This window comes from Hirundo rustica, chromosome 1 (assembly GCF_015227805.2).
Source record: "Hirundo rustica isolate bHirRus1 chromosome 1, bHirRus1.pri.v3, whole genome shotgun sequence".
NCBI lineage: Eukaryota > Metazoa > Chordata > Aves > Passeriformes > Hirundinidae > Hirundo > Hirundo rustica.
In genome coordinates this window covers 95,230,737-95,255,694 of record NC_053450.1, presented here as the reverse complement: position 1 = coordinate 95,255,694, position 24,958 = coordinate 95,230,737, and the positions used below count along the sequence as shown (strand labels likewise).

General features: G+C 36.9%; 1 long non-coding RNA gene across 1 annotated transcript in view; it reads right to left on the bottom strand.

Moving 5' to 3' along the window:
• Positions 1 to 20,684: 20,684 nt before the first annotated feature.
• Positions 20,685 to 24,958, bottom strand: part of LOC120763910 (uncharacterized) — a 7,302-nt gene continuing 3,028 nt past the window's right edge. Inside the window, exon 3 of the long non-coding RNA XR_005704146.1 lies at positions 20,685 to 20,785. This is a non-coding gene — a long non-coding RNA (uncharacterized LOC120763910). The remainder of the gene's footprint in view (positions 20,786 to 24,958) is intronic.

Sequence of the window (24,958 nt, the reverse complement as noted above, 5' to 3'; positions counted from 1 at the left end):
GAACACAATTAACAAAGGACAGAAGTCTACTAAAATACACCATTCAGATAAATTATTGCATTTTTTTGTTTTAAACATTGTCTTAGGATTTCACTAAATATTCATTTTCACAGCTTTAAAGTGACTTGCTACTTTAAAAGAAAGTCTGATTTGTCCTTCCTTCAGAACTGTAAAATATGTATTGAACCATTATCCCAAGTGTTTCCTGCTTCTGTTTACTAATGAAACCTCTTGACAGTCTTGATTAGAAAGTGTCACTTAGAACTCTTTGATCTGGTAATATAGCAATGACATATTTGACATGTAATAAAATGCCAGAATATAATATTGAATGACACTGCTTTTTCTATGAAAAAGAGGGCAAACTTTGCCATGCCAACCAAAGCTAATTTCACATAATGAATTACAGAAATATAAAATCCTTTTAATTTACAAAGGTTAGGTTGAAAAAAAAAAAGATTGTGGAAGAAGTCTCAGTCTTTGCCATATTATATTAATCCTTTATGTCACATCGTCAACCAAATCTTCTAAATTTTATGTTTCTATGTGATTTTTTAATCATACTTTTCTCTTTTTTGCATTTCTGCTTATTTATTTTATAATTTGTTTTAATCAAATTCTTTTTATTATTTATGGAAATCAACTGCATTATAATTACCAGACACTTCACCAACTGAGGCCCTGTCTAAGCAACTTTACACTTATTTTAGTTGTATGTGAGGCTTTTTCTCTCTCTTTCTCTTTTACGGACAATTATAGTAGTAGGTAGTGGTGTTAGTGAAAAGGTAACGCACAGCATGAAACTTGAGCCCTTGCGAACTCTCAGAGATATTTTTTTGTGTTAACACATTAAAATATATCCTGGTGAATACTCCCAAAGAAAAGGCACCAAAAAAAATAAATTTGCCAGAAGACAGCAAAAAAATCAAGACTTCTCCTCCTGGAGACAGTACAAATAACTCCTAGTGCAGAGGTGTGACTTCAGTGGTGATAGTTAGCCTCTTCTAGGAATTTTTTTTTTTTTTTTTTTTTTTTTTTTTTTTTTTTTTTTTTCCTTGGTAACATTTTCAAAGATCTCTTAGTAAAGAGGACTGCTCTATCTATCTTCCTGACAACAAATGGATAAATTATGTTCTTTGTACAAACATTTTTTTAATGGCCCTCTAAAATTTCAGCAGTTGCTTATATGAATTTTTATTACCTTATATTTTTATACTTCTTAGTTTATTTGTAAATTTGATTATGACAACACTTCCTTCCCTCACAGAGATGTTCCACAAATAGGCACATTACAGATGATGATAGGATATACAAGTGTTATGGTATAGGGAATGTTCATACTGGTTCAAGTTATCAGAAAAATAAAAAAAGAAAACTGAGAGATTCAGAATTCCATGGGAACTATAAGAGTATTTATAACATCTTAAGATTTTTTAAATCAAATTTTCAAGACTTTCAAGTTCAAACTTTCAATTAAAAAGCATATTTGTACATCCATAGCAATTCCTAGGTAATGCTTGGATTACAAGTTTTAGTTACCATTAACATGGTAACTGATGACTCAAAGCAGTCATTCAGAGCAGAAGATCCTGTTATTCCAATAAACTAAACTGTATGTCATGTTTTCTGTTTTCACAAAATACAGTCTTGGAAAGAAAATAATATTGTCCCTGGACATGCTTCCACACCTAAGTTTCCATGTGTATCTTGCTTAGAGATCAAGGAAAACCTCTGGAAGGAGAGAAATAGTCATTAAAATCACCCCGTTATGCCAATAACTCAATCTAATAGTGTCAGGTTCTACATTATGTATTTAAGTAAATTAAAAATACAACCACCATGACCTGTTCACTTATCTAGTGGCTTCTTTCCACCTTTGAACATTGCTCACAGTACTGAATCAGGAAAATAGGCATGCGATCTCATGGCACACTGGATGGAGAGACTCAAGTGATTAAGGAATATTTCCATTTTCTGCACACTTTTTTTCTCCTAAATCAGTTCTCAAGTGTGTCTGTCCACTGCCCAACCTGCTGAATTTTTGGAGTAACACAAAAGACAGAGAGAGAACTCCTCAAACTGAGGCCTTAGATTTTGGGCTGTCACAGAATCATGCTTTAATAAGGGGAAAAAAAAACCACAAAAAACCCCCCCACACACACACACACCACCACCACCACCACCAACAACAACAAACAAACAAAAAACGAACAAACAACAACAACAAAAAAAAACACCAAAAAACCAAAACACCACACCAAAATAGTTGTAACAGGCTATATTTTACATTCAACCCAAATTACTAGTATTTTAACTAGCTTTCTTTTAAATTATATTTATAGACTTTTACATATAACTCAACATGGCCTGCAGACTTCGTAAATACAAAAAGAATGAATATTAGTGTTTTCATTCACAACAATCTTGAAAGACCCACACTGTATCCACAGCGATGGAGACATTAAGCTGCATGCCTTGTGCTATTCACAAAAGAAACTGGGAATAAAATCCCAATTGAAGTAGCTAAGAGAATGTTCTGGGTTTTGTAGAAAAATCTGAATGCTAATTTCCTGTAAAAAATTGTAGATTTTTACAAATTTACAAAGCTATTTTTATTTCATTTTCTTGACAGGAAAAAAAAAAATTAGTTTGATGTGATCTAAAATGATTTATTTCAGGCCAATTAAATTTACAATTTCTTTCCTGCCTAGAGATTTGTAATTTAAAGCCTATCCTCTCACACTGAGGAGGCTTTCATGGAGGTCTTGCCATTGATTTAGTGTCTGGGTATGAGAGAAGAATCACTCTGCTCCTGTCCCCAGGGCCCAAGCTGTGACCAAGGATATCCAGTGCCACTCCCTGTTTGGTCCTCTATCATCACGAGAAGAATGATTTCACTGAAGGGAATCTAGAGATAGCATTTGCCACTTCTAAAAGTCCAGAGGCTGAGGGGGTGGGACTGGTGAGAGCATGAGGAAACCATAAACCCTTTGCCTGGTTTTGTCAGTGCCTTAAGTGGCTTTGGTGTCACTGGGGATAAGTTAGGGTTATAGAGCCAGCTTCACACACAGATCTGCCTAACCTGAGAGCTGCAGACATGCTTACCAAATTAGTAAGGCATTTTCTTAATCCAAAGATAATAAAAATAAAAACTTTTTTTTTTTTTTTTTTAAATAAGGATTTAAGAAAAGTTGATAAGGAAATTCCTGCACACTGATTTTTAAGAGCAAAGACAAGAAGGCATAATATGCTGTGATGACTCTAATTTTTCTGGATTTCTACCTGTAACATCATTTGCACATGTAAATGTGGCACATTTGGATTGTTAATAGGAACCAATTTATTTTGGGTTTTGGACTTGGCATCCACACAGTTTTGCAAGATCTTCTTGATTTGCACCATGTCTGAGGAGCACCCAAAGGATTGTTTCTTGCCTTCACATGAGAGACGCTCAGATAACAGTCCACTGTTCCTATAAAGTGGCAGAATGAGAAAGCAAGTGAGAGTGTTCCTCGCATGCCCTATATTTGTGAGGGAAGACAGATCATCCACTGCATCTTATCGATTGGTCCCTGCCATGGGGACTCCAGGGTCCTCAGCAGTGTTTATGATATTTTACGCCACATTAACTGTTGAGATGATATGCTATGACAGATCTTTTAAGAAGTGTACCCCTGAGCTCTAAATTGTTCCAATTATGCCTTTAGCATAACTGTTGCCTACCAAGGGGCACCACCACTCCGTGCCTTAGGAACAGAGGGAGAGGAGAGGAGCCAATAATCATCACACGTGCTGACCTCCCTCTACCCTCACCCAGCAGAAGCCTGTCATTGCTTTCATTCACTGTAGCTTTTCATAATCCTTAACATATGGCCTTTGTTTTGATAGGCATGAAATTACATCAAGGTCATTTTTAATAACTGTCAATAGCCCCAGAACCGCAGTCAGCTTTATTGACACCTTAGTTGAAGGGCTCAGAGAGCTGTAAGTAGTGCACAGACCCTGCTTGAGAAAGCTGATCCATTGGGAAACAGATTATTATTGATATTAGTAAATTAGTATTGATAGAAATTTGATGGGTATTGTGCATCTGGATCCCTCCACAATACACTAATGTCAACTAAAGCCCACAGCTCCCTCCGTTTCAGACAGGCAATTTATTTGCATTCTCTACATCTCTTTGTTAGAGGTTGGGAAAAGGGAATAGCAGTAGAAAGAGGAAAGCACACATGACAACAGCAACTTATGCTTGCAGGCACAATGAAGGAGCTTCTGGAAAACGAGCTTCTATGGAAGTATCTCTTTTCTCTAAATTGGAGAAGAAAACTCCTTCCCATGCACATTCTTTCATCCTCTCATTGCCCCATTTCTGTCTCCTCCGTTTCTTCCCACTTTTTGAGCTCTATTTCTCACCTGCTTTGCTTGGCCTAACAAGAGGTAAACATAAAGTGTTACATCTTGTATAGATGTTAAACATTTTGGAGATTTTTGTGACAACGTCTAATACTCTCTATGCACTCCTATGTCTGTCTGCATCATGTAACACCAGCACACAAACAGTGCAAAACACCTGCTTCAGTTCTGGTCATCGTGCTTCCATGAAGCAAATACAAGGAGAGTGGAGTTCACCTCAGATTTCTGTCCTTTTACCACAGTGACCGTACCATACGCTAGTGGTTGCATTAAAACAAGTATTTAGAGGCTCCAAACAAAGAGATCAAGAATGCCTCCAAATACTAACAGAAGCAAAATAGAAATTCTGACAGACTTTGAAATGAAAAAAAACAAACAAACAACAACAACAAAAAAACAAAACAAAAAAACCAAAAAACCAAAAAAACCCCACAAACCACCCCCCAAAAAAACCACCCCCAAAAGAAACCCCATGCAGACAGCCTCACTTAAACGAGTTACCTAAAATGCATTCTAACCCTGCATAAGGGAGGATGGTTTCAGTCTTCTCCATGTAAAACATAAGATGGTAAGCATTTGAAACCATTACAAGTTGCACAAGTTTACATTTTTACTCATAGTATAGTCAGATAGATAGATAGATATAAAAACCTCAGTTTAGTCTGATTTTCAGTCTTTTCTATATAACATGTTATTATCCAAAACTATGAACAGCAATTGAGGATCTGCTTGACAACTCCATCTATTTGACAACTTCCTCGAAACAATATTTACTTACTTCCAATGCAATGTTTTAGTCCTTTTATGACTAGTAATCCACACAGGGGTAGGATATTGAGCCCCTACCATGTCACATGCAGCAGTTTTCACATCAAATTTGGATTTTTTTTTTTTTTTCTGAATGGAAGCAAGTTCATGTTTATTACACCAATAAAAACAGTAAAATTATATCTATATAAAGAACCCTTGTTCAGCTGATTAGGATTTCTCTTCATATCAGGAACTGAAAATTTATAAATCATATGAACATCATAAAATCAGATATATTGCAAAACAGAACCTAAGAGAACCCTGTTACCAGACACTACAGTGGAAAAAAAAAAGAAGAACAGTATATTTCAGAGAACAGGATTTAGTTTGGTCTGTTCTTTATACACCCAATAACTACTGTTATTGGGAATAAACCAGAAAGTTTAAGACAATTAAGATAATTATGAAACTATGTAAATCCTAAAGTGACGATGAGTTTTTTTGATACTGAACAAAAATGAAATGTGAAGTACTGTAAGCAATTATATTTTATTTTTTCCTAGAAAAAGCAACCACAGCTTGAAATTTTTTTACAATTCCTTATGGTAATTTCTCTAAGAAATCCGTCACTGACAGCCCTGCTGGGAATTTTACTTTTCAACCATGTTCACTAAGCAAAAGGCTCCCATCTCACTGTTAGGCAAATCTTCCCAAGAGGACCAATACATTCAGAAATCAGTAATGATCAGATCTCATGAACCTCATCATGGTTTTAATGTAATATCATTGCACCTTGAAAACCACCATCAGCAGAGCTACAGAGAGACAGAAAATATTTCCATTCTCATGACCACTCTTGAGCTGACTAAACCCAAGTTTTACTAGATTCCCTACTAAACTCAGTCCAAAGTATCTTCTGCCTACCAATTTACTCAGCAGATATACATATGAAATATCTTAGGCTTTACTAAACCTCGTGTCTAGTCAGAGAATGGCAGAAACAGACTGTCCTCAGTGATACCCAGTGAACAGATAAGGGGGAAAAAAACCCTGCAGTAACCTTACTGAGAGTTACCAAGCACTAGAACACATCTCCCAGAGAAGTTGTGGACTGTCCGTCCATCCTTGGATACATACAAAAGTCATTTGAACACAGCCTTGAGCAATCTGCTGTTGATGGGCCTACTATCAGCAGGAAATGTTGCACTAGATGGTCTCCAGAGGTCACTTCCCACCTCAGCTATTCTGTGGCTTGTCAGAATTATTCTTTCCTCATCCAGTGGCCTTTCCATCCTACCTTCAAACTAAAAGCTAAGATAATTTTTATTTCCAAGTCTAAACACTACAAAAGAGCTGCTCTAACTGCTCTTCCCAAAAGAAATTTCACAAACTTCACACAGTAACACCAGTTCAGATCCAAAATTCTTCAAAAACAGAAGCACAGGTGGTCAAGGTAACAAGATACCATGAAGAAAAAAATGTTGATTTTAGTAGCACATGATTGCCTCATTGAAATGCTCATTTGCATTTTGATGTGTACAGAATAACAAGCCATGATGGTAGTATGTATGGAAAGTGCTTGTCACCTAACTTCTCTATAGTCATAAACAGAGAGGAGGTGAATTGGCACAAGGAAACAAAATGCATTCAAATGCAATCTGAACACTAGGCAGGACCAAATGGAAGGCCAGTATTTCCTAAGTACCATCATGACATCAGGAGTATTTGTTGCCTTGTTCTGCAACAATGGACTCAGCAGTATTGCATGATCTGTGTGTCGATATGTGGGTAGAAAGAAAGAAGAAAAGGATAGCTTATTGCTTTGTTTTGATTTCAAAACAAAATAATTATATTAAAATTTTTATTTCAAACTTGTTTTGAGTAACTTATCTGTGTAAGTTGTTAAGTGCTAAAGAGGATGAGAAAAGTTTAGAAGACTGGTTTTGGTTTTATTCTTTCTTGAGAGGGAGATGAGGTGTTTGCAGGCTTTTTTCCCTAGCTGTTATTACAGCTGAAATAATAATTTTTATAAACATAAATAGCTAAAAAATACCTCCTCATGCAGATATGACAATTCAGTGCAATTTGCAGTAGATCAGAGGTTATATATTCACCTCCAGAAAAGAATAAAATGCTTTACAAACACTCATTTGATGTGAATATGTTTTGGAATCAGCTACAGTCAGGGCGCACAGCCTGTTAAGCATACAACTGGAGACTATGCTTCACATCTCCTGGAAGACAAACATTTATTTATGTGCAGCATGCTACTGTCTTTCTTGATAGTATGCGATTTAGTGACAAAGATGACTACATTTTCTACTTTGCCTCCTTCTGTATTTCTATCTTGCCTTAGCAAACTCTTAATGTCTGTCATAAATTAGTTGTGTATGTCTCAAAACCATATTTGTGTTTTTATAGAAGATGTCCTTCCAGACAGTAAGAAACAAATGCTGCTGACACCATCTCCCACTATAGAAGGTATACACATTTTAAGCAGCCTTTTATTTTGAACACTGTTTTTATGTTACTCAAGCTATGGCTTGTAAAAGCCTTTTTGGCCTAATATAACACAACTATGCAACTAGGCAGTGCTGACTTGTTGCTAGTCTAAATAAACTAAGTCCTGTCTAGAAACAGGACTGGAAACAAGGTGACTTTCCTGGCAAGTGAACACCCTCACTACCAGGCTTCACAGTCACCTTCACTCAGTTCCTCTGCCATTGCCAAAGGTTACAGAAGCATTTATGTAAAAATAAGAGCTTCAGATGGAAGAACTAAGAGGTTATTATCATGGGGCATCTTTAAAGTACCAGGATGAGTAGAACCAGATTAATTCTTGGCCAGAGGAGGTGAAGTCTGTTCCTGGAAAAGCAGAGTTCTTTGACCCAAGACATTGTTTTCAGTGTAGTCTGCCTCATTGACTATAACTTCTAGGCTAAAAGGAAACTGTCTCTTTCAGAATTTCAAAAGGAACAATTATTCTTCCATATCAAATTACAAATTCAATTCTGCAAATACTTTCTTGCTTTTCTTTTTTCTTTAAAATAAATAAACTAACTAAGGAAAAAGATATAAATGCCCATGTTGAGACATGAGACCTGCCAACTTCATATTAAAAATCCCACCTATACTCTATTGCTGGGCTGTGGCCATTTGATAATATGCCAAATGACTTCTCAGCAAGCACTTTCCAAATATTGGAAATCCAGGGAGCTGGGACCGTAGGCACGACACAGAAATATTTATGAAGTGATGCCACCCAACAAGAAAGCAGAACCATTGCTTGTGAATCACATCTGAACAAGAATCCATGGGGAAGATGGATAGGACAGAAACAGGTCAGCAGCTGTAGATTCAGAATATACTTTGCATAGGTTGGACTGCTATTTACTATGCTTTCACTGAATTCACTTTCCAGATATAAGCAATGCTTAGCTCTTTAGATGTAGGAGAGGTGATGAGAAAATCCTGTAACATGCAGCATTTGTGGATCTGTGGAAAACCCATGAACAAAATCAACAGACAATTTGCTTTACCTTTGAGGAATGTAACACTGAAGTGAGAAAATTAATCTGAAAAGTAGGAAAAAAACCTCTGTGAGTGGGGAATGCTTCAACAGAACAGAAACCCAAAAGGGCCTTGGAGCCTGAAATATTGAGTTTAAAAGGTCCCAAATACAAATCCAAAGACCTAATACACAATATGAAGTTCACTCCTCCCACTGACTGAGCAACTGCAATAGCTAAAAAGGAATAGTCTGTAATGATGGAACAGAAGAAAAAAAAAAAATCAAAGAAAAATTCCAACAGAATAAATAGAAGTATTAAAAGAAAAAAACCTTCTCCAAGTATAGGGCCTATGTGAAAACAAAGTTTACAAAGAGAACTCTGCATAAAAATTAGGAACACTTCTCTGCCTAATCACAGCCCATTCTCTACTGTCAGTTGAGTTAGGTATTACCTTTTGATAATATCTCTTCACATCCCCATTCTTCTTCAGTGTGTGAACAAATGATCTAAGCAAAGCCTTTATAAAAGGAGAAAAGGGAATAGAAGACTACAAGCTATGAATGAGTTTGAATTATTTAGGGTGCTTGTTTTCCTTCTTTCCATGCTCTCTACACTTGAAGAATACTTCTCCAATGACTACCAATGTGGACATAGAATATAGCAATGAGAAAAATTAATGCAGTTTCATTAAGATTTTACAGAAGACTATTTCCTTCAGATAGAGTAGTCCACACTCTCAGACTGCAATACATTTTCTAGCACTTTGATAATAAAGTAGGTATCTACTTAAATGTATTAATTAAAAGGAAAGGTAGCACATTTTTTAGAAGCAGCAGGAAGTAAAACATCAGTTTGGGAGAATTTCATCCCTGAATACTGCATATAAATATAGACATAAATTAGAATTTATGTCCATAAATTAGCATGTACTTTAATTTCTTTTATTTTAGGTTGATGTTATTCAAACAAAACAAAATTAAGTAATACTGTGTTCTGTGACATATGAGACCTCAATGCAAACCAGAGATCTATATAAGAATCAAGCAGAGCAAACACATCACAAACAATATCAAAAAATTATATGGGTCAAATTTTACCAATACTTTGGCAATGTATACAGGATCAAAAATATTTTAGTACATATACTAAATAATTAAAAAAAAAAAAAAAGTTGACTTCTTGGAATTTTGACATCTATAAAAGCATCATGAGTATTATCATTTAACTCACTGTTTAAAAAAACCTACACATTATTTCTCTCCAGTCTCACAGAGAGTAAGAAATTTCTTCATGTTTGAGAAACACAAAACTTAACGGTTCCAAGCTGCTCATTAAAAAGTAGTTCATATTCCATCAACAGTAAGTAGTGTGTTTCTGCATAGTGCATCAGACATAAAGTGTAGCAGGATAGAGGCAGCTTTATTGTCATAGAATCAGAGAATTCTAGTAGAGTTAACTTGCTAGCAGAGAATACAGTGCAACTGGCAGAACCTGCACTAACAACAGGACAGTAGGAGGCCTTGGATTGCAGAGAGGCCTATGTGTTTTTCTGTGTCACAACCATGAACCAGCTAACTTCCCTATACCTCAGGAAGCTAAGGTCTATTAGGGTTGTGTCTATAATGTAGACATTCTAACATTTTGGATGAGATCAAAACTTGTAAGAACAAATTCCCTGAAGGAGAAAATGTCAATGGTTACAGAAAAAGAAAAGAAGAAGAAGATGAAGAAAAGAAGAAGGAGAAGAAGATGAAGAAAAGAAGAAGGAGAAAAAGAAGAAGAGGAGAAGAAGGAGAAAAAGAAGAAGAGGACAAGAAGGAGAAAAAGAAGAAGAGGGGAGGAAGGAGAAGGAGGAGGAGGAGGAGGAGGAAGAGGAGAGGAAGAGGAAGAGGAAGAGGAGGAGGAGGAGGAGGAGGAAGAGAAGAGGAAGAGGAAGAGGAAGAGGAAGAGGAAGAGGAAGAGGAAGAGGAAGAGGAAGAGGAAGAGGAGAGGAAGAGGAAGAGGAAGAGGAAGAGGAGGAGGAAGAGGAGGAGGAAGAGGAGGAGGAAGAGGAGGAGGAGGAGGAGGAGGAAGAGGAGGAGGAAGAGGAGGAGGAAGAGGAGGAGGAAGAGGAGGAGGAAGAGGAAGAGGACGAAGAGGAGGAGGACGAGGAGGAGGAGGAGCAGGAGGAGGTGGAGGTTGAGGAAGTGGATGTGGAAGAGGAGGATGATGATGCGGAGGAGGAAGAGGAGGAGGAAGAGGAAGAGGAAGAGGAAGAGGAAGAGGAAGAGGAAGAGGAAGAGGAAGAGGAGGAAGGGGAAGGAAGAAGGAAGAAGGAAGAAGGAAGAAGGAAGAAGGAAGAAGGAAGAAGAAGAAAAGAAAAAGAAGACAGAAGAAGGAAGAGGAAAGAGGAAAGAGGAAAGAGGAAAGAGGAAAGAGAAGAAAAAGAAAGAACAAAAAGAAAGAAGAAAAACAAAAACCCCATCCAAAGCCCTCACACCAGCAAATAAAAACAACAACACAAACAAACAAAATAAACAAACAAACAAAAACCCAACAAAAAAACCCCACCACCTTCTGCCCAGTAAAATAAGAAAAAAAATAAAATCTATGAAACAACAAAACCCAAAAGCTGAGCTGAAATGGCAACACTTTGAGAATAGTTCATCACAGCTGTGAAAATGCAGAAGTCCCAAGAACAGATTTCAAATCACTGAGCATTTAGAGGGAATCTTCTTTAATAGCAGGAAACAATTTTCTCAAGTCTCATGCTCTGTTTTGCTACTCTAAGCGCTGAGATATTTGTGTAATAGTTTCTGGCAATTTAATGACTTTTGATCCAAACTCCAACATGCTCATTTCCCCATCTGATAATCTTAGTTTATCATCATGGCTCCATTTTAGACCCAATAGTACTTTTCTAGTGTGGCTTTCCATCCACTCTGCCAGCTTGGGCATGGGCACTGGACTGGACAGCAGAGATCTCTCAAGGGTTTGGCAGGTGAGGTTCCTGTGTGTTTGTGTAACCTAAGCCAGGGTTGAAAGGCCAAGTCTATGCAGAGTAGGAGCACTTCCATAACCCCAAAAAGAGATGTTTTGAGACTGTAGCTCTTGGCTGGAGAGTCTATGACAGCAGAAAGCCTCCAGAGCTGGAACTGCATCCCAGGGAGCGCATCATCCAGCAGGCAAAGAGGTAAGAGTGATATGTTAACAGCGTCTGAACATTTTTCCCCAGATCTTGACTTTATATCGAGGGCAAGCAAAAAGAAGAAAGTAGAAGTCTGAGCACTGTGTCAAAGAAGCCAGACTGAAGGACAATGTGCATGAGCATCTTGTACTTCTGTCCTGTAGTACCAGAACATGCCAAGGAGCATACACTGAGTATTGGCTCATTCATGTGCTTGCAGCGAAACTGGTAAAGAAGTACCATTTGGAAAGAGCATGTCACTGTCCTCAAGAAGTATATCTTGGCTTTCATTAAGTTAAGTTTTAATTAAGCAACAAGAAAATACAACTTTTGCAAACATTTAAAGCAACATGAAGAAAAGTGCCAGGTTTTGACTGCTCTACACAAGTCATATGTCATTATATGTAGTTTTAATAAAACAGATCTCATTTTCCACTGGTTTTAACCAGAAAGTATACTCAAATATCTCATAACACTTTGTCAGAGGTGACACATTCAGTCTGAATGTTGCAAGCAAAGAAACTCCCCACACTCCAGGATATGCTGAGGCACAAGCCCCTGTTGCCTGATGCCTGCACAGCACCCCACCTTGGTGTAGTTGAATATGAACATATTTGTCCTTCTGCCTTTGGCAGGGTCTTCTGGTCTCCTGCGAGGAGTAAAAAAGTGAGTCTCTTGATCTGGCTCTCAAGGCAGTTTAACCACAAACTCTGTCATGAATGTCATGATGATGGCCCTGGAAAAATTAGTCATGAGACAGAGCTATGGAAGGCTGAATTTTCCCAGTAAAAAAATATACAGGGGATGATTCATACTTTGTTCACTTATTGCTATAATGCACAGGCACTGTTTCGATACCCATTGACCCATTTGGGAAGGACTCCAGTGATTTGAGTAAGGATAGATGCAAAGTTTAATTATTATACCACATACAATGGTGGTTCTGGCTGAGATGACGATAAATGAAGACTCAAAATTACAACCCAGTCATTGATCATCAGTAGAAAAGGGACTCTGATTCTGTAAGTGGAAGGAAATTTTGCTTTGGCATCTTCCAAATTCAAATGTATTTATGGAAGTGAGTACCCAGGACTAGCATCACCTGAAGAGAAAAATTAGCCAGTACAAGATAAGTTTAGGATTTTACCAATGATTATGGGAACTGAACATAAGTGCTTGCATAAGGTTGACTTTAATACTCACAGTTTCTTATTCAGGTCTGGTGCTAATACATTTATGGGAGACAAATTATATGTTTAACATTTATATGTTTAAATTTTGACTCTCAAATATTTTCAATACATTTTTAGTGCCTTTTTTTCTACCATGGATTGAAAGAAACCTCTTTCAGGTTTAATATTTATGCAATTATTTGTGGTACAGTAGCAGGAGCTATACAAAATTAATCTTATAATCATTCAACTTGAATCATAGAAGTTGGCACTCTTGGTTTGCCAACAACTCCCTATTTGTAGTGAAGCAGCGTAGTCTTTTGCATGATTCTTCAGCCAAAAGCCACTATCAGGTAACTGTTAAAATTAAAAGCAATTAAGACCTTAAACAGGCATTTATGGCAGGCATTGCCATAAACTGGCACAGAACAAAAAAGCTCCACTCCTATTCATTAGGCATTTGTCACAATGTGTATGCTGCATGCTTTTGTTTGAATAGAAAAGCAATTATGTTTTAATACACTTACATTCCACTCATCTCCTCATCATCCTAGGATAATGAGTCATTAGAAAAAAAGAATATTATATACAGCAATACAGCTTATTGTTCTGTGCAAATTATTATTACATTAGCCGAGCATAACTACCTGACAGGAAAGCCTAGTTGTCAGCAGTTTCTGTTTGTGCTAGTACTACCCATGCAAGCTTCCAGAAGGCTTTTCCTTATCTAGCCCTGTTTTATGCTCTTAGTGAACCTAGAGTTCATGACCCCTGCCTGGGATAGAGGCAGAGGGGACAAAATTTGATGACATAAAACATATAAAAATATAAAATTTCTGTAATGCTGCCATGTGACTGGCTCCCATGAAGCACAGATGTATCTGAAGTAAGTCCAGAACATACAATTACCATGACTACAACAGAGTAACTTATTTAATGCAGCAAACAGTGGATATGAAATAAAGAAAAAGTACAATACTCATTTTCCTATAAATCAACATCATCAAATTGCTGAAGTACACTGTGAAGGCAGAGAGGCTGGGGAGATCATTGGTTCTAAATGAGGAGAGTTAGAGTTCAGGCTTTTTTCTACAGATGACCTGATTATCCTTAAACCAATGCCAAGATAAAAATCATGCTTCCACACCCATAAAGCTACCATATCAGCTCTGAAAAGGGAGCTATGAAAAACAGCAGTAGCTAAGGTGAAATGTTAGGCAAGGTTAAACTATCCGTCTTTAAGCCATGTGTGCTGTGTCCTTGTCCTCACCTACTGCAGGATGTCAGGAGCGTGACCCTGGCGGAGACCTCGCACAGGCTGGGGACACTGCTGTACTCATCTCCAGGAGAAGTGAATCTTTCTCCTGCAATGATGTCCAGACTAGAGCTGGCTATTAGCTCTGCTGGAGCCATTACCCTACAAGCCATAAACAGCATAAACAAAGACGGGTAATTGGTTAAGGATGTTGAGAGGCTATATTTTTACTGCCCAAACAAATGGTTCTTTAAAGTAGGACTCTGCCATTCCTTATTATATTACTGTATTTAAAGCAAGCCTAAAACTAAATGGGTGTTTCAAAGGCAGTAAAGATAGAAGGCCAAAATTCTGCTCAGCAATAACTACTATTTACAAAAGTCACAAAAGCAACGTGCCTCACTTCTCTCCATTACATTTACAATTAATAAATTTAGAAACTAATAGAACAAACTTCTTTCTGTAGATAACTGATTCAATTGGTTCTCCATAAAAGAAATTCTGCACTCCTTGGACTTCCAAAAGTGAATTTACCAATTACAATATTTCTGCTTTATCAATGTATCACTGCACTTGATCAGCATCAAAAGAGGGAATTCATACATGCATGTGTGACAACAGTTAATTGTTTCCTATCTTACAGTGATAGGGGCATGCCATTAATTCTGCACCATATGGCACAAAATTAGAGCCGATTGCTACTAATTTTCATCATGTTAGAATGCTAATACCAGGTCACACTCTCTATATAAATCTAATAAAATACATGAGAAATAAGTTTTGGGTCTTAGTAAACTCTGGTGGGTTTTTTGTTGTTGCTGTTTTTGCTTTGCTTTGTTTTGTTTCGATTGGTGTTTTTTTTTCCTAAATAGTAGATTTAAAAAAACAAGTTAATAATATGTACAGAGAAAGCATTAAAACTCATTTACACAGTTAAAGGCAAGCAGGAAAAACTGATAAATAGCTGCACGTATGCACTATTAAAGTTACCCTTGAAAATCAAAGCTTTTGTTGCAAAGTGAAAGGCTTATTATGCTATAAATCTTTCATAAACACTTTTATGATACCTTCGTGAATCCTAATGCCCTATTACTGGAGTTTGTAGCAGAGGCTTACATTATACTATATTTAAGAAACACCATTTTAAAGGTTTTCTATTAAAATATGGAATCTGCATAGCCATTCTATAAGAAGAAAAAATGAACTAGCAGAAACAGACTTATGCTAAGCAAAGCCTTTTCAGATTCTAAATATTATGATGCTCAGCATATGCTTGCTCTACAGATCCATTTGACTGCTGATTTTCTAATGATGATATTGACATGCTGTTAATAGAAATATGCAGCATATGCTTGCTAATCGTGATAAGCATGCACTGCAAATCCATTTGATTGTTAAAATTCCTAATGATGATATTGATGCAATATTGACAGGCTGTTGAGAAAAAAAAAAGTGCAGAATGCAGTGGATGGTTAAATGAGGTAGGAAACACCAGATATCTGTTTAATTATTAAATTTTTAAAAATTACTCAAGCATTTTTCAGGGAAATAATAAAAACAAACCATGCAACACATGCTATTCTAAATATTATACAGTTTAGTACTCTTCAAGCAATATATGTACATTTTTGTGTCTGTTCTGAAAGCATTATTTATATAACTAAACACATTTCAAGCTCTTTTTGATAGCATGGTATTAAACGAGTAGTATCAAATGAGCGTTTTACTAGTTTTGAAACCAGTTTTTTCAGAAAAGAAAGAAATTCAAAACTAAGATGTTTTCTTAAAAAAATTCCTTTTGTTGAATAGAAAAATAGAACGGGCACTGAAATTTGAAGGCTATTAATAAAATGGTAAATGCAGAACTGCAAATGTGATCTTTTTTCAAAGGCATTTAACATTTTTAAATTATTGTTTTCCTCTTAAAAAATACATAAAATGTTACCCAAGTATTGCAGTGGAACACTTATAAGTTTCCCTGGAAATTATCATCACAAGAGAAATACAACACTTTTGGTAGTAAGCTGCATATTCCCTACCCTTTTTGGTTTAGTAAGCTATGAAGACGCAAATAAAACTTCCGACATATTCATAACTTTTTCTTCAACTTCCTTTCCTACTCTATTTGCACTCTCTCACAGAAAAAACAAACAAACAAAAAACCCCAAACAAAAAAACCCAAACAAACAAAAAACAAACAAACAAACAAACAAAACCAGCACAAAAACCACAAAACCCCACAACCACCTCAAATAAACGGAAAATTTAGGATGAAGACAGGGGCGAAGAGAGAAGCAGCAACACTGCTCGAATCCAGATGCTCCATGGCAGCAGAACTCACGCTTCAATGTGAACAACGCCCTTGCCTTTCATCTGTGATGTAAATTTTTGTTTCATCAACAATCTAAGTGATTTAATACTGACTGAGCCGATCCAAATCATATTAATCTTGGGCTCGGGTGGCGAGTCCGGCGGCTCCGTGTATCCCGGAGGACAGACTGCCATCTAGTGACCGCAGGGACCCTCTCCGGCGGGGATGAATCCGCTCCCGGAGAGAACCGGGAGCGGCTTCACGCCCGGACCCTGTCGGCGCTCTCGGCCAAGGTGGGAGCGAGGCCCCTGCTACAGGTCTTTCAGATTCACTGCAGAAGGGTGGGACTATTGCCTACAGCAAACTTCAGAAGTAGATTTCAAATAAGGACACAGCGCGTCCCTTCTTGGTTAATAATAACTGGGGGAAAAAAAAAAAAAAAAAAAAAAAAAAACCTGAAAAAAATAAAAAAAAACACCTGAAAAAAATTTGATTTTGTCAGAAAAAAATAGTATAAGACATTTTCTTAGAAAAGACCAGAAAGCATATTCTTCTATATTGCACTACAGAACTCCCTCAGCCTGGTTTATTTATTTATTTTTTTTTTTTTTCTTTTTTTTCCCAATGTTTCTACTTCTAACAATGGAACATTTACACCACTGAAACCTGTCATGGAACAGAATCCTGAATGCTCTTTACTAAGTCATGATGGGAGGAAGGAAGAGACAAATACTTAGACAACAGCAAACTCTAAGCAAAGAGAATGGTAAGCATATGCATAAGAATTAAAGGAAAGTCGGCAAAGCAATACAATCCATGTGGTTAATTCTGTCAGCTTCAGGTGCTTTCTTGTGTCTCTCAAGATCAGTGAAAAAAAGTTATTACACTGGAAAACATAGCCCTTATAGTGATTCAAGGCCATTGAAACCTAGAATTATCCACTCCTCACAGTGCAGTAGCTGCATAATTAATGGTGCCTTCCTTCAGTATGCAGATTATTGTCTTCCAGTTCCATGCACACATTGGAATACACAGTACTGTGCAGCAAAGAGAACACTGGTTACTTCCAGCTTCAACCCATTTAACTCTTCAGACCACAAAATCATCAAAGCCACTAAAAAAAAAAAAAAAAAAAAAAAAAAAAAAAAAAAGGAACCCATAGTTAAGAGCACATGAAGGAAACCATTGCGCAAGTGTTTATGTAAGCAATTACTACATGGGAAAACATTTTAAGACATGACAGCACATCATTCCAATTCCTCCCACCTGTACAGCAGGAGGCATCAGGAACCTGATATTCCCTGTGTTGCCAGTCTTCCTGTACTATAAGCAACATGGGAAAGGGCAGAAACGCCCTTTCTGTAGTCAAGGTAGTCATTGCTACTACTACCCCTTCCCTGGAGGGAGATGATTATATACAGAAGAACTATACTCAGAACAAATGTTTCCATAGCACAGCTACTTGAATAACTGAGCAAGGCAAACACATAACATTCTATTGGAGATACTTAAGCTAAATGGCTGAAGCAGATTTCACTGGTCAATAAACTATAATGTGGCCTGTGAACCAACTATAATGTTGCATGTGGCCTTGAAACAGGTGCAAGCTAGAACTTGGTGTTTATCTTTTTAAAAATAATAGTCATTCCTCTGGAATATGACTTAAATGGATAAACTTGCAAAACGGTTTGAAGAAAATTTTGAGATACAAGTTCTAAAACTGCTGAAGAAGAAGGGTGAGGGCAGAAGGTGAAGTTAGATGCAGGTCAAAGATTTATTCAGATGGTTGGAAACCAGCTTCCATGATATCTCAAGTGACAGGATTCCTAAACTTGCAGGAAAAGTTGCAGAGTTTGTGTACAAAAATAATGCGTCTAGTGCTGGTGCCAATCCATGAACAAGAAATATACCAAGAGAAGCAGGAATGTATATTATTATAACTTACAAGTTACTGAAATCCAGTAATTTATTTCCAAGAAGAAAAAGGTGTTAACCAAATTTTAGTTTTCACATTTCATCTGTGGTAACAGACATTGTTCCACAGAGAATTTAAAATACAATAAAATGGGAGTGGTGTGGGTGGGTATTTAAATGAGACAGCCAAGGAGCTGCCTGTATAACCTTTATGTTTTTTAAAAAAGTCAAATATGATTTGATCCTTTTTTCCTCCACTCAATATAATAATTTGTTGGTAGGAGAACTTTACATTTGGTAGTAAAGAGATTTTTAAGAACATTAACTTTTTAGTGTTAGAAATAAAGTTTTATTCCTTCCTAACCATGCCTAAGCTCTTGAGCCAATTAAAAATGAGTTCTGTTCAGCAAGTGCTTGTGACAATGTGAAGCCTGTGAAAAACGTCAACTAATTCAATATTAAAAACCAAACAGTAAATTATTTCATTTCAATTAAGAAACACAAGTCTGATACAGTTAATACACCATCAGTCAGTGCAGTGAGGGTTGTATCTTAGCTATCATTAATGGAGAAACTTCTTGTTTCAGCAGATGTAGGTGGAAGAAAACCTAAACTTTTAAATCTTGGATAAAACAGGTTAGGAAAGAAGTGCACTGAGACAGTGCAGCACCATTTCAGCATGGTGTCATCTTTAAAATCACAGAGGAGAAAAAGAAAGTTCTGAGAAAGCTGAAGAAATAAAAATAGCATGGATGGGAGAGAAAAACTTAATGCATTTCAAATTTATGCAATTTCTCCTGGAAGCAAGGAAAGAATATCCTATGGATATATTACAGAGAGAATAAAATAAAGATCTCAAGCTACTAAACAAAGTAATTTCGAACAGTGCAATCCACAGGAAAATATAATTTAGAAAAATTACTTTTAACAACTGACAGGTGAGGGAATCATAAGATATATTGCAAACATTGTTAAGAAACCTAGAAGATGAAAAAAAAAATCTGTGAAACAAATATCTTTTCTTGGGTTACTTAATAAATTTACTGGATTGTAGAGAGATTAGTTTTTGACATAAAGCACAGGAACAGAAAGAGATGCTGCAGCAGAGTTCAAAGTAGTTATAGCATCAAAAACTGTGATTAATTAAATTGTCTAGGGATGAAAGCAGCTGTCCCAAGGAGAAACTGTTTTAATCTGTAAAGACATTGGCCCAAGTGGAAGCAAGCAGCAGGGCTAAGCTTAACAGGCTTTTTCAAGTGATCTTATGCTTCATGCCTTTCAGAAGACACTTACATACTTTTCAAAACTTTCCAACCACACAGCTATAATACAGTGTTTAGTGGCTCACCAGCAAGTAAAAAAATTCCCAAAATTTCACATGGGGTAGGAACTCCACTAAGTACATAAGAGCTTCCAAATATACATAAATTTTGTAGAGTGTTGTTGTTAATTAATACTGCATGTAGAGAAACATGACCTTCTAGGAAAGGGGTCAAATTCAAGATGCAATAAAAGAAGCTGCAATAAGATACCAAACATGCTCAATTGTTGCTACGCTTAGTGGTCTCCAGAAAGATGTATTTACACGGACAGAAAATAACTAAGAGCACTGTTACTGATTCAGACAAACCAGTTGTATTTATGACTTTATAACAATTTCTATTCTAGGGTTTCATACCTATTTCCTAGTTGATAGATGAGGATTTCAGGGTTGGGGTCTCATCCTCCTGAAGTATCTGCTGACATAATCATGCACTGGTCTTAACTCACTGGCCTGCGGACCAGCCACTATTCTATTAATAGTAATAGGCTTCTATTCCAACCAAATGCTGGCACAAGAGCTTGGTCTCATCCTAATGCCTTTTTTAACCTCACCTCCAGAATCAAGACAGCCAAGTGTAGCCAGCATTTCTGGGAAGAAGGAACTCTCTTATACTGATGTGCATAATTTAACAAGTCACATCAAGTCTCCAGCCAAAAGGTAACAAGAAAAGCAGAGAAGACAAACCACGGCGACAGTGTGCCCCATCCTACCCACTGTTGGCCACAAGGCTTCAAACTCCCAATTTTTAAACAAAACAGCACACTGTGATGTTTGGGAAAGGCCCTGGGTGAGGTGTGATGACCAAATGAAGATGTGCTCCAATACCACAGTGGTGAGCCAGGTGCACTTTTTAGGTTAACAGAGTACCTGGGAATAAGAGCAGGATCCTTCCCACTTGCTCTTGAAACAGGGCAGGATGTGGCACATGCATCACAGCACCACTGGAGCACACACAGGTCCCTTGTGCTCTGTTAAAAACACCAACTATTGGTTCAATATCCTCACTCCTACCTTCCACAGCCTCACAACCAGACTTGGGGTTCTACCACTTTCCAACCAGACTGACACTGCAGGGGTTCTGATTAACGATAAATAGATTGATTTGGAGTATAGATATAAACATATTTTCAAACAAATCTATTGGTAATAGAGCAAAAACCAATTTTGACCTCAGTCTGAAGCATAATTAACTTTATCCAAATTTCTTCCCCACTGGCCTGGGGAGTCAAGAACATTGTCTTGCAAATCTTTGCTCTTTTGAAAGATACAGTTCAAACAGCCACTGCATATTGCTAAATGGTTTTCAGCAGTTTCTAGCATTTGAAGAAACCATTTAACATAACAAGAGAGGCTAATATTAAGAAAAAACAAACTTTTTTTTTTTAATCTCTAAGTATATAGTATATAAATGTAGTATAGAGTAAATAAAGTGCTCTATTTATAAAGGTTAACACCCTAGGCCTTTTAAAAATACATTTCCATGTTCAGTTAATTCCTTAATCTTAGCATACTAAATGTACAGCACTGCCTAATCTATTCCCTTAATTAAATGATTTGGGGTTTGTTGTTTTGGGTTTTTGGTTTTATTTTTTGCTAATTATGAATCTGCTTGCCATTGTCTTAACCCAAAGACTCCTAAAAGTGTTGATCAGAAAGAGCATAAGTTTTTGCAAAAATTGCACATGATGGCTATAAAAGCTATCTATTTAATGCTGCCACCGTACCAACACATTGTAAAAGTTTAGACATTTCAGTGAGTGGTTTCTCTCTCTCAAGGGAGTCAGCACTTGACATACCAAATAAACCATCTCCATTCCCCACAAATGCTAAATAATTGCATCTCAATTCTTGTGTCGCTCTACATTTATGCAAAAATTATTGTGGATGTTTATTTAGGTATGTTATACCTGCACCAGTGTTATAGGCTGAGACTTGAGGAAAATGAGCTTCCTGACCCTTCAAACGCATGGCAGCACTCTAAAAGAAAATGGCTTTGGCTTATATTAAAGCTGTTTTACAGAAGATAATTTCTGTTCTTTTACAGAGACACCTAACCACATTGTTTTGCATCTAGTTGAGCACTTTTGACATGTGATTTTTATTTAAAGAATAGATTCCACTACACACTCAGGGGTTTGGTTTCTTTTTCCTAAGGGGCTAAAAGATTAGTATTGGTTAGCGTATTTGATTACAGAAAAAAAACAACATCTTTTTTTGCCAACAAAATTTGAGTGTCAAAGTTTTTTTCTCCTGTCATTGAGATTGAAAACCTTGAAGGTAGCTTTAGAACATGATTTCTTTAACATAAGAGATTCCCCTTTGTCTTTGATACAACATCCATACAGAGCCACAGTACAGGATGTCACAGTCTGGTCACCAGCAACCCAGTGCACAATCATTGCATGTCTTTATGGCATTTTTTTTTCCCCCAGAAAGTCCCTGTGCAACACAGAAATAATTCAGAATCAAGATGGGGTTTGAATACAGAATTTTCCGTAAAGATGGAGAATAAAGGACATTTAGAACAAAATACAAAAATCTTTAGATTAATAGGTTGTCTTCTAACCACCCATTCTGGAGAAGAAATATGATGTAGTTTCCCTCTCTTAGATCAGGCCACTGTTCTAGTATACCCTATACCAACAGTTTGCTCATCATTTTGATGGGCCAAGAAAAGGAACTTCCAGAGAAGGAAGATAAGTTATAACTTGAGCTTCACAAATTTGTTCTGATTGATTTCTTGATATGATTGATTTGTCTTGATATGATTTCTTTCTCTCTTTAAAATCAACTCTGCCAGTTAGGATTGTGGCTTTATTTCATATCGTGTACTTTAAAAGGCTTTTAGGCCTATGTAAAGGTAAGGTGGCATTTTTGTCTGGGTGTGGACATCCAGATAAAAATGCCACCTAATCTTATCACAAGTTCCTGTTACAGGCTTAACTTACAGTCCAGGTTCCAGGTATCCACAGGCCTATATGGGGGAGTGGTTGGTGGTGGTCACAAATGACATCTGTCCTAGAACTTGCAGTGATCTTTGTTTGACCTTAACAATATTTGAGATGGGTAACTGTCCTCTTTAAGTCCCTATGGAAAATTTTAATGCTGGAAAACTCTCAAAAAATTTAGTTATGTGGTTTCACCGTTCTTTCAAACAGCTTCATTTACTATGATTTGTATATAATCCAAGCCTAAAGCCTTATTTAGGATCCCAATTCCTTAAGAACTCTTTAGGGGGCCAGAATGCACATGAAAAAAATATATCGCCCTGTACAGGCGCATTGCAAAAATTTCCATAAGAATTCCTAAGGTATCCCATTGGCACTTCTGTCTATTTAGAAATGCTTCCAAACACAATAGTACTCTAAGAGCCTTTTACAGGGTGCCAAAATACATTATTTCCAATTATAAAGTTCAAAGGCATTTGTCACTGTAAAAGTAACAGAATGTGATTTACTGCTTTAAAGTGTTAGTTTTTATGTGTTCATTAGAACAACCATTTGGTGGTTTTCTGTTGAGTATTCATAAAATCCTGCCTGCCAGATAATTATATTACATTAATATGGTATGAATAAATGAAAGCAGTAATTATGGTTTTATTCTTTGTTTTGCAATTTACAGTTTGCTTTGCTTCAATGGTACAAAACTATTGCATCTGAAACAATATCACAGGGTAATTTGTTTTAGGAGTCCTCAGAACATACACAGAGAGAGAACTCCACCCAGAGTAATTGGATGGGTAGCATAAAGCATATGCACATTTTCTTTATATTGGGCTTTGATCATGAGGAACTGCACAAACTGTCAGGAAAAAAAAAATATCAATTTTTGTGAAGTCGAAGTCTTTAAAATAAGAAAGAATATCCTGTATGTATTTGCCACCTTTCTGTCACCATGCACACACTATACCATGCCATCAATTCTTAAGACCCCAAGGAAATCCATGAAGATTACTGCAGAATAAATAGTTCAAAATTACTGACCATCAGGAGAACTTGATTCAATATCACAGCATTTACAAAAGATGTTTTAAGGGAAATTATTATGTATTTCTTTTTCCAGAAATCAACCTTCCATTGTATCATCACTGCAATCCATGGTGACCTCCAAAAAAAATTGGGCAGACTGTAGCTCAGAGTAGTGCAAATTCTCTTCATTATATCTAGAAGCTGGAATGTGTGAAAGTATCATCTTCTCAGAGTGCAGCTTTGAGAAAGTAATGACTGACCCAGGTAGCTATAAAGAGGGGATATAAGAGACAGAGGTCAAAGAATGTCAGACAGATGCCCCTTCTGAAATCATGAAGAATTCTACCTCCTAGGGGCCTGCATATTAACCTGACACAGTACTAACAGGCAAGGTTTCAAGATCACTTCACTATCATTAAGCATGTATTCCCAGAGACACTCAAATGAAATAATCCTGTTTCAGTACCAGACAAAGCATTCCCCTTGCACACAGCAAGCCCATGGCTCTTCAGAGAAACTCCTTATTGTGACTCTCTATGGTCTTCTCATCAGGTGTGCAAGGGAAGTGCAGGAACAACGGGTTAAAAGAGTTTGGCATGAGTGCAAGGTAGCGCTAGCCCATCGAGAACAGACCCAATCATCCTAACCAAGCTGTGCTTTCAGCAGAATTTTACTGGAGCTAGACAGACCCCCCCAGGAGCCAGCCCAAGGAACTCTGTGACAAATGCAGGGTATAAGAGTGAAAAGCAAGAAAATGGATGTAATGAAAATGAAAAACATTACCTTCTTCTCAGAATTGTTAGCATATTTCACACCGGCAATATTATTAGTTGCATTTAGGCCCCTAGACCAATATATTGCAGTTTTCTATATGAAGCTTACACTAAATTGTGGTCACCTGGCTTAGAGGTGAAGGCAGCTTTTAGGGGGAAAGCCCTATTAAACAGACATCACAATCCTGCACCATAAAGCCATTTCAGACAGACATTTTCACAGATCTCCATTCAGGGGACAGATTTGAGAATAAAAATCTTATTATCAACACCAAACTATCAAGATCTTTATATCAGCCCAAGAGAAGATGTATTTCTACAAGACATATACAAAGAATATAGCTGTAAAAATCAAGATTTGTATTTAGCTATTACAAGCCATAACTAGGAGACTTGAATA